This window comes from Rattus norvegicus, chromosome 8 (genome assembly GCF_021556685.1).
Source record: "Rattus norvegicus strain SHRSP/BbbUtx chromosome 8, alternate assembly SHRSP_T2T, whole genome shotgun sequence".
NCBI classification, from domain to species: Eukaryota; Metazoa; Chordata; class Mammalia; order Rodentia; family Muridae; genus Rattus; species Rattus norvegicus.
Genome location: NC_141541.1, coordinates 124,916,940 through 124,924,058, shown reverse-complemented (window position 1 = coordinate 124,924,058; position 7,119 = coordinate 124,916,940). Strand labels below are relative to the sequence as shown.

Below are 7,119 nucleotides of genomic sequence, written 5' to 3'. Positions count from 1 at the left end.
ATTGAAACATCACAGAACAAGGTAACCCACATCCTGGTTCCAAGACCATTCATTTCTTAGAGTGAGATTCCATTCATTTTTCAGAGTGAGACTCAAAGGACTGTCTTTCCCACGGTTCTCAGGATCTGTAGGCGACTCCTATTTGACACTGTTGCTAAGAGGATACAAATCTCCGGGTGCAGTGTGTGTGTGAGGAGGGGTTTAGATGCCATCCTGACTCCAGGACTCTTTCTAACCCACCTTCTTCTACAGTGAAAGAGGATAAGAACCTTTGTCTGGGTCAGTGCTGATGTTTCCCTTTTAATTTTTATGTTTTTCTATTTCATCACATGAATATACCAGGGAGCAAACTGTTCCTGGTGAAAATAAGACACTGTCCGACTTTTCTATGGATAGTTTTACCACCTCTGAATCTTGGGATCCCATCACAGTGGAAGGAATTGCCCGGCAAGGGGCTAGAGAAACAGTTCAATGGTTACAAGCTGTGGCTGCGAGGATCCAGATTCAGTTTCCAGCACCACATGGTGGCTCACAACCATCTTTAACTCAAGTTTCAGAAGGTTTGACACACTTCTGGCGTCTCAGCACGCCCCTGCACACACATGCATGGCACACACGCATACATGTAGACAAAACATTCATACATGAAAATAGAAATATAAAATATAAATCTTTTTTTTTCTTTTTTCTTTTTTTTCGGAGCTGGGGACCGAACCCAGGGCCTTGCGCTCGCTAGGCAAGCGCTCTACCGCTGAGCTAAATCCCCAACCCCATAAAATATAAATCTTAAAAAAGAAATTGCTTATTGAATTTGAGAAGGGAGAGAGAAGTCAGGGAGGAGGAGAGGGAAAGAGGGCAGAATGTGACACAGAAAGGGGGAGAGTGGAAGGACACAGGAAGTCACAGTTCTTTAAAATACAAGGTACCTGTGACCTCCTGTGTATTAGCGATGTTTCCTACCTATTTGACCATTGTACTATGAATGCATTTATATTTCCTGTTAGCCTTCAGTCTTAAAGATCCCTACAGGTGGTGGATATGTTCTAGATACATTTTATACATGTGTTAAACCTTGCAAAAATAAATTAACAGTATTATTTAAAAAGTCTGGGGGCTGGGGATTTAGCTCAGTGGTAGAGCGCTTACCTAGGAAGCGCAAGGCCCTGGGTTCGGTCCCCAGCTCCGAAAAAAAGAACCAAAAAAAAAAAGGTCTGTTAAAGTCTCACAGGTGCCGAAGAGATGGCTCTGTGGTTAAGAGCACTTGCTGCTCTTGCTATCCCATACCCCGAGGCTCATGTGGTGCACAAGCATGCATGCAGGCAAAATACTCAAACACATAAAAATCATAAAAGAAATAAACTACTTTAAGTAAAAATATCATTAGAAAAGTTTTACAATTGATTTCCGTTATATGTTAAACAAGATTATGAAGGAAAGAAATGGTAAACGCATTTTTGCATATTCTCTCTCTCTCTCTCTCTCTCTCTCTCTCTCTCTCTCCCTCTCTCCCCCTCCCTCCCTCCCTCTCTCCCTCTCTTGTTCTCCCTTTCAGCCACGTTTGTGTTCTTGGCAATTATCAAGCAGTAAATCTAGTTTCAAATTTTATTAAAGTATCTGGAACCCAAATTGGACAGGAAAAAAAAATCCGTCCATGTCCAGGGAGTAACAGAACATTAACAATGAACACTTTAGTTTGTAAAGGCCAAATTGTGTTAGACAGCTTTGGTCACAGTTCCCAATTGAATCACCAGTTAGTGAACAAAGACAAAGAAATAGGGGCAATATATTTGGTTCATTAGCTAAAGCTCGCAGCTCTGTGTGTCTGCACATAAGGGCAAACCCAAGGAAGTTGAGGACTGACTAAACAACCCAGTCAGCTGTGGAAATTACTGGTGTGTTGCCTGAATAAGTGAGGAGGAATGGGAGCAGCGACCAGACTGTGGCTGGGATGACACCAGTCTGCTGCTGTCGCCGAACTCTGTCCATGCACCTGCTTACGTGTCCACTCCTGCCCAGTCTGCACTGGCTGCTCAAAGGCAGATGCTGGCCTTTGTTATTCCCCTCTCTAGTCCATGTGGCCTTCTGATCCAGCTTTTCTCAAGTCCCGTTGCCTGTCCACAGCGCCGGGACTGCTGTATCGTAGCAACCTCCAGAGAGGAGTCGTGGTTCTCGCTCAGGCTCAATGAGCTCTTGTCGCAGTGTTTGAGTTTTAATAATTTCTCAGGAGCTAAGGACTCTGGGATGCCAGATTTTCCTATTTCACAAGCCAATGGCCCTTCATGGTGGGGCAGCATGTGGCTGTATCAAGTTCATTGACAGTTTTGTCGTTTTGTTTCAATCTCTTGAAGTCCCCTTAGAAGAGCGCTGGAGACCATTGGTCGCCATTCCTAAAAGCCAGACGTCAGCTCAGTCTTCGGAGGTTCTGGTCCCGCGTCTCTGTAGTCACGTCTATTTTGACTGTCTTTACCGTTTGAATATTTTCTTTTTAAAAAAAAATGATAATATCCCTAATGCTCAACAGCAAGTCATGTTTGGGGAGTCATGCTTCCCAAAGTTCTTTTGCTTTATTGTGAGGGTATCCATTTCCAAAGAGCTTAGACGTGACGCCTTCTTGACCTAACTCTGAGCTGCTAATCTTTTGCTGAAGGCTCAGAGAGAGAAGGCTGTTTCTCTGGTGATGTGGTTAGCAAGACCTTGAGGAGATGTGGTAACTTAAACTTTCGACTGCTCTTCCTCTTCATAGCCCGTCATCTTATCTTCTTCACATCTAACACATCTTCACATCGAAGGGTGTCTTCCATCCTCAGGCCACCATTCCAGCTTCACCTCGCCTTGGACAAGGTTGGTATGTTGACATGGCCCTCCATAGTCAGCTACTTAATGAGACTGAGGCCCCTCCCCGAAGCCCTTCCCCGAGCCCCGCCCCAAGGCCCCGCCCCGAGGCCCCGCCCCAAGGCCCCGCCCCGAGGCCCCGCCCTCTCCTGCTCCCTCACTGGGGCAAGCATGGAAGAATTCTGGTTCTTAGAGCTGGACAGAATTAAATACCTTTCCAAGGGAAGACGGAAGCTCAGGTTTTTTATGTTCTTTCTCCACCTGATCCTTAACAGGACAGTCACAAAAAAGCACACTTGTTGACAACGAGCTTTGCACTAAGAATTGCTTTCCAAAGACCTTACAAGATACACCAGTTTTACGGATGAGAAGATCGGGACTTCGAGGCCAACCTACTAGCTCACTGCTGCTGCGGGGATGGGTGAGAGACAGAGAAAGATTGACAAGAGTGTTCACTGTCCACTGGGGATGCTGGCGTCTCTCAGCTGGTGTCTCCTGTACTGGACCACGCTGCACCATCCAAATATGGCTGGAGGTGTCCATCTTTGTATAGGCATCCCACCCTCTCAGATTTTTTAATAATCAGTCTTCCACCCTGTACTATTCCTTGATATTGTTTTGAAAGTAAACGTACTGAGTGATGGTTAGCTAAATACGGAGAAGTTCACAGACTGTAATTGTGCATTTTCATGTCTTATCACCTAGTGCACACACCCGGATGAAGAACTAAAATGTCATTAATACCAAGAGCCCCCTTCCCTCTTACCCACTTATGCTAGCCATAACTAGTACAGAAGAAATAGCTGGATAATTTTTATCTCTTCCTTATGTCTTACAAAAAAAGAGTAATTAATTTATTTTTGATGGAAGCCACACATAGCACTGAGTTTTTACATTTTTCTTATATCAAGTGGCCCCAGGGATTGAACTCAGGTCATCAGACTTGGCAGCAAGCCCCTTTTCCTTCTGAGCCATCTCAGTGTCCCATTCTTTCCTATTCTGGATCCTGAGATACGAAGAATCATAAAGAATGTCTCTTATGTCTCACTTTTGTTCCTCATTTTTTTTATGGGATTAATGTAGTTTTTCCCTATTTTTATCACTGTACTATTCACTAGGATACTGTAAGACTTTACATATTTTTTACCTTTAACTGACAAACTGACAGTTTTTTTCCTGCTTGAGGTTCTTGTAGATATTGCTGTGCTGAGGACTCTTAATCTTAATTCTTTCTTTAAAAAGAACAAACTTTTGAAAATGTATGGCTGGGCAGATATGGCTCCTGTCTTTAACTCCCGCACTTGAAAGGCAGAAGCAGGTGGATCTCTGAGTTTGAGGCTAGCCTGGTCTAGAGTGAGTTCCAGAATAGCTAGGTCTACATAGAGAAACACTGTTTCAAAACAAACAAACAAACAAACAACTTAACAAAACAAAAATGATTCATTTTATTTTTAAAGTTTAAACACATCAGTATGTGTTTTTCTGCATGTGATTTCACGTAGTGTATTCAGGCAGGCCCAGTCAGAAGCCAGGAGAGGGCATCGAATTCCCCAGCACTAGAAGAAGCACCTTCAAGCAAGGCCATCTGTCAGAACAGTAATATTCTTACCTGCTAAGCTATCTCTCCAGCACCTTAAGCAAGTCTCCTGCTACACATAACTTTACTGTCTTGTTGACTTCTGTCTGGGGCTGGAGAAACTGGAGGCCATATATATCCAGCTAGAATGAGGGTTCCCAGAAATATCTCAAATGAACTTTACGACAGTTGTGACTTTGATTCCACTTTTCATGGTCTCATGCCATTAGCCTTTTAAGGCCAGCAAAGCAGTTGCGTTCCTGTGTATCACTGCTGGCTTTGTGTGCATGTGGTATGTGTGTGTGCATGCCTGACAACATATGATGCTAACACAGTGCATGCTGTAAGCACTTGGTCCTTTTCTGGTCACTCCTCATTCTCCTCTCCTGGTCTGTATGCCATCTACACTCCACATTGTCAGCCAAGATGACCCATAAACATGTCCCCTGAATTGTGCATAAGTCAGGCCCGCCCTGCTCTGAGGTCTCATCTCTGATGCAGACTGCCAGCATCTCTCTTCCTTATGCTTCACTCTGGTTTTAAGGTGTGCATGTATGTGTGTGTGTGTGTGTGTGTGGTATTGTATGCATACAAGTTCATGCACTTATAGATGTGCATATGAAGGCTAGGGGCTAGCATGAGGGCCTCTATCATTCTCCATTTTATTTCCTGGTCATGTTTTCCCCAGGGGTCTACCTGTCTTTCCCCAGTTCACTGGGGTTCCAGGAGGATGCTGCCACTCAGAGCTAACTAACAAGTCCTCATGCTTGCAAGGTGCACGCTGTACCCACCGAGCCACCCCCTTGCTCCAAGTGCTGATTCTTATGCTTATGAGATTCTTCCAGGCCCAAGACCTTCCTGCCTTTGGGCTGCCTCTGCAGGCCTACTTCAGAGTAGATCTGACTGTGAAGGGATGCAGGAGAGTTACCATCATGGTTTGCTGCTTTACAGAGGCGCTTTGAGGATGACTCACCACAGTTCTTTAGATCTCTAGACAGAGTAGACAGGGCTACGAGTTCTAACTGCCTTGAAGTTATTAACGTTCACCTCTTATTGTGACCAAAGGAAAAACAAAAAGATTGCTTCCCTGCCCCAAATACATCAGCTCAGGAAACAGAAGTAGCTGTGGCTTTAGCCCAGGAATTTAACACCAAGCAAAATCATTACTTGGGTTATCTAAATTAGAGTCATAATAGGAAGCTGAGTCTAAAACATAAATCTCTTTTGCTTAAGAGCACTTTGATATGATAAGGGACTGGACACAGAGCATTCTGTCTCATACCACGGAATCTTTTTAAAGTGTTAGCAGGCTTCACTTGGCCCTCCAGCCGCGGCGGCCGCAGTGCAACTTCCAGATAACGGAGTAGCCTCAGCTGGGAGTCAGTGGTGGCCGCAGCGCCCCTCAGGACACCCGAAGATCACCTTTTCCCTCCACGACTTCTCCATGGCTGAGTGTTGTGTACCAGCATGTCCACGGCCAATGTGTATCCCTCCACCCTATGCTGACCTTGGCAAAGCTGCCAGAGACATTTTCAACAAAGGACTTGGCTTTGGGTTGGTAAAGTTGGTCGTGGAAACGACGTCATGCGGCGGTGTGGGGTTTTCAAAATCTGACTCCTCTAATGCAGACGCTGGCAAAGTCAGTGGGACTCTGGAGACCAAGTACAAACGGTGTGAGTATGGTCCGACTTTCATCAAGAAATGGAACACTGGACAACACTCTGGGGACAGGGATTGCAGTTGAAGACCAGATTTGTCAAGGTTTGAAACTGACCTTGGACACCACGTCTTCACCGAACACAGGAAAGAAAAGTGTAAAAATCAAGTCTGCTTACAAGAGGGAATGTACAAACCTTGGCTATGATGTTGATTTTGATTTTGCTGGACCTGCCATCCAGGTCAGCTGTCTTTGGTTACGAGGGCTGGCTTGCTGGGTACCAATTGACTTTTGACAGTGCCAAGTCTAAGTCGACAAGGAGTAACTTCGCAGTTACACAAATGTAAATAATGGGTCAGAATTTGGAGGATCAGTTTATCAGAAAACATGTGAAGATTTTTGACTTCAGTAAACCTTGCTTGGACATCGGGTACCAACTGCACTCATTTTGGCATTGTAGCTGAATACCAGTTGGACCCCACTGCTTTTATTTCTGCAAAGGTCAACAACTCTAGTTTAATTGGAGTGGGCTATACTCAGACCCTGAGGCCGGCTGGGAAGCTTACACTGTCTGCTCTGGTAGACAGGAAGAGCTTTAATGCTGAAGGCCACAAACTTGGGCTTGCCTTGGAATTGGAGGCTTAATCCAGTTAAAAGAAACCTTTGGGAACGGATATCAGAAGATTTGGCCTTAATATATTTCCATTCGACCAGCAGGCTCCCCCTTCCCCCCAAGAAGGTGATCACATCAAAGGATTATTAAGCAAGAGCTATGTTTTAAATATTTAGACAGTCACCTGTTGGCTGGTTTCTAGTCGGATGGTTATCACGTTATCAGCGCTGCGGCCGTGTGGCCTCCTATACATTATTTAAATGTACAGTTAAGTACAGTTAAATGTGCTACCCACTGATGATGAAATAGACGTTTATGAAAACCATGCCAAAAAATAAAGTGTTAGTAGAGTGAAATATTAAGGACATCAGAGTAACAATCAGGTTTCAGCCTCCATATTTTCCAGTAAGGTCTATAGCAACCCACTGCTTGGCGCCTCTA

At 44.6% G+C, this 7,119-nt stretch overlaps 1 pseudogene; it reads left to right on the top strand.

The window, feature by feature from the left end:
* Window positions 1–5,883: 5,883 nt before the first annotated feature.
* Vdac2-ps5 (voltage-dependent anion channel 2, pseudogene 5) lies at window positions 5,884–6,870 on the top strand (annotated as a pseudogene).
* Window positions 6,871–7,119: the final 249 nt, after the last annotated feature.